Below are 3789 nucleotides of genomic sequence, written 5' to 3'. Positions count from 1 at the left end.
ATTAAGATCCATAGACGGAATAAAGGATAGTTTTATTTTACATTCTGATTGAAAGCTGAGTCTTTAAGGAAATTAATTGGATTTATTTCAGTGTGATTCTGATCCAGATAAGTCATTGGAAGCTAATGCAGTTTTATCTATTGGGAGCTAAAACAAATCCAGTGGGCTATCTAAAAAACTGCCAATAGTAAAATTATTTTATATTTCCCAGCATTCAAAAAGCATTCCTTAAGTTATCCAAATCATTAGATTTTGCATAATAGTAAATTAGAGTACTTTTAGGGTGTATGGGAGCTGTTGAGTCACGGCCTGAAGCACTGATTGACCACCTGAGGCAAGCGCTGAATCCGCCATGGGAGCACAGGTGAAGGCGATTCAGCTGTGTGATGGAAGGGGTGGAGCCTGGTTGTACCTCTCCTAGACCCCATTTAAGGGCTGACTGCCATTTGGGAGGGGTCTCTTTCTGGAGATCCTTTCTTTTAGAATTTTCTGCTGCGAGCCTAGGACATGGTTGAGCATTTCATTTTTGATTGTCTCTTTCCACTGTGATAATCTTTTAAACTATAAATCTGCAAAATACAATCCTAGCCACGCCTCTCTTTTAACTGTACATTTGTTAATTATACGTAGGGTCATGGCAAGATTTAGTTTCTGTACTGAGGAGTGGAAACAATCTCTTCTTTTTTTCTAGATAAAAGAGTATTGAGGTGTCTAGATGATCACTCGGTCCTGGAAATTTGACATATGAAGACAATGCCAGGTACTGTGAGATTTGTGCTAAATCTGTAATGTATAACACAATTGAACACTGTTAAAAATGTGGAATTAACTTGAAAAAAGAGCAAAGAGAGCACCAAGTGGGAGATAAAGTAAAGATGTGAATCAAATGATCTTTGAAATTAGATCATGCTCAACTTAAAATTTATTTTTTATTATCACAATTTATTGTGATAAACTTAGTTCCATTTATGGATTAACATCAAAATTGATTTCTACAATTCTGTTTATTTTTAATAAGTGTTTGCTCTGCTGCTCAGCTAAGCACGTGTCTTCTATGATAAACAGTACTTACTAATTTACTAAATATGAGAATATTTATATGAGAATATGTTTAGCATTTACTAAACAGTAAGTGCACCTTGCCATTTCAAATGGGCCTTGTGGTAGATTCCATGTGTTTCAGGACTCAGCTGAAGCATCTCTGAGTCTTAGGAAAATTCACAATTGCAAACCGTGGCTTTTAAATATCTTGAAGAATCATGCCTGGATTTCACAAAGACTAAGAATCCTTCCCTTCTTGAAAGTGAATAGCTCTGTGCTTAGAACCTGAAGAAATGAATGAATTAGATTCTTGCTCACTGAGCAAAATGTCCTCAAAATAGAGATGTGACTAGAGAATTAGACTATGCATCACTATTGTTTTAATCTAATTTTGTCTAAGAAAGCACAAGGAAGATATGCAGTGCAGTTACTTCAATGTAGATACATAGCCATGCTTTGACAGCCTTGGTGCAAAGGGTGTGATCCTGTTTTCACTGGTGCTGAGCATGTTCATGAGCAGATCACCTGACACTGCTGGATCAGGCATTCTCAATCTTGAGTTACATTATCTGCAGAGCAAGATATAGTCTTTACTTTATTTGTGGTTATGCAGGACCTATTTCATACTGAGACCAGAATTGCTGATGCAGTTTTGCTTTTGGGAGCTGGGACACAACACATTACAACGAATTTGTGTAGGTGATTTGTTAGAAGTTCATGTTGAGATCAACTCCACCATGGTCCTAACTCATCTTTGTGCAGTAATACAAAGAGTTTGAAGGAATATCAACAGAAATTATATCAGTATCTTTGTCTCTCTTATTGTGACCGCAGTAAAATAAATGATTCAGTGTGAAGATGGATGGAAATATATTTTCAAACAATTTCTTTTTTTCATATTTTTCAGATTTATGTTTGTAATTGTTTTGAGTTCTCTTGGTTTTGCTTTTTAAAGCACTCAGACTTTACATCAGATGATTTTAAGGCTTTTTTGTTGTTTTATTTTGCATGTTTGTTTTGTATAGATAAACAGGAGGACAGTCAGGTGATCTCTCACTATCATAATTCTTTACAAAAAGCTCTTAGTTCCTTAATTCTTTCCATAAACATTCTGATTAATGTTTTTGAATCTGTGAAAGTTGGAATTATTTCGTAACTATATCTAAATAGTAGAAAGCATCTATCTTCACAAGGAATGTCTCAGCAATTAAATGCATTAGCAGTATGGCACAATTACAAGGACTATAAATCATACAGCCTAACTGAATTCATGGATTTATTTTTTTTTTAATCAGTGTACACTCCACCTAATGACAACAGAATATTTAGCCTGTCGGTGAATTCTGTCTTTATTGTCTGTTTTAAAGTTTCAGCAGGCTTTTTGTGCAACTTCTCATGTTGTTGATCCCAGGTACAGACATGCTTGCATACAGCATGTTCCATAAATTAGATAATAGTACAGCCATCCCTGGCTGTGCAGTGCAACGCGCTGCCACCCTGAGACATCAGCTCTGGGAGTTACTGAGCAGGCAGCACTGTTGCTGTTGCCACATCATCTCTGATCTAGTTTGATTCAGCCTGCTGCTTCATAGTCACTTGAGGGGTTCCTTATGGGGATACTGAAGCAAAAACACTTCTTGCATCTAGGATGAAGATTTCTATTTTGGACATAAGGATCTCTCCTCCTGTGGGATTCTCAAGCAAAGACCACTGCCTGTTGTACCACCTGCTGGATTGAGCTGCTCTAGGGCATCATATACAAAAGTTTTCTTTTCTGCAGTTCTACTTTAAGTCTGGTGTAGTGTATATATTCCCACAAGGCAGCAAAATTGTGTGTAATTATGGGTAAGCAACATTTTACTTTATGCAAAGACGATTAGCCAGGTTGTTCCAGGAAGCAATCTTTGTAGCCCAGGTGTGGCACATGAATAAATTTTCCCCAAATCCCAGGCATGTGATGTTTCCTGCATTCATGCAAGATATCCTGCATTTCTTTCACTGGAATGCTGAGTCACATCTTCAGACATCACTGTCACCAACCAATGTAAAAATGGCCTGAAAAAATAGCTGAAGATTACACAACGCAGCTGTTTCCCTATACCAGATGTTACAGATCTGCAAAATGTCTGAATTTCCCAATTTTGAATCCAAAATTCATCCCTGGAAATGCTTCAGGAGTTGTACGTTTTACAGTGATAGAGAGAAGCATGGTGACAAGACTGTTTGAGTCATTTGTAAGGTCAGCTTTGAGTTCACCCTTGAGTTGTGATTCTGTTAAAATAACAAGCAAAGATTTTGGAGTTGATCACTCTGTTACATTTTTGTTTTAGTTGTAAATAATGTGGCATTTTTTTACTTGACTGTTCAAAGTTTGTTCTTCCCAGATGAATATGCCTCCAAGAATGGGTATTGCCTTTGAGGTAGATTTTTTTTAATTGTCATTGTCTGAGTTCTTGATTACTGAAATCAAGAATGGCTCAGAGTCTTTTTGCCTTATCTAAGAAGTGCAAGGCGGAACACTTGGTAAATGTTTATGTGGGTGTTTTTTTTTTTGGCCTATCTCTATTGCAGGACAGGGAGGGGTTTGTTTGCCTCATCATCCTGTGATCTGAGGGTTTGTTTTGCAAAGGAGAACGTGGGGATGGTTTCCTTGGGCTCTGAAGCCTGAGGCAATGAGTGCTGGGAAACGTAATTGGGGCCCATTCTTAATATTTGTTGAAAGGCTTTTCTTTTTCTTACTATAAGCAA

At 37.2% G+C, this 3789-nt stretch overlaps 1 long non-coding RNA gene across 1 annotated transcript; it reads left to right on the top strand.

Annotated features, from left to right (window-relative positions):
• The first annotated feature begins 444 nt into the window (after nucleotides 1-444).
• Nucleotides 445-3394, top strand: LOC128085185 (uncharacterized). Its single transcript, XR_008208816.1, has 3 exons — nucleotides 445-510; nucleotides 692-760; nucleotides 2689-3394. It is a non-coding gene; the product is annotated as an uncharacterized LOC128085185 (long non-coding RNA).
• Nucleotides 3395-3789: the final 395 nt, after the last annotated feature.

This window comes from Tympanuchus pallidicinctus, unplaced genomic scaffold, assembly GCF_026119805.1.
Source record: "Tympanuchus pallidicinctus isolate F22 unplaced genomic scaffold, pur_lepc_1.0 scaffold3, whole genome shotgun sequence".
NCBI lineage: Eukaryota > Metazoa > Chordata > Aves > Galliformes > Phasianidae > Tympanuchus > Tympanuchus pallidicinctus.
This window is presented reverse-complemented; position numbering and strand designations above follow the sequence as displayed.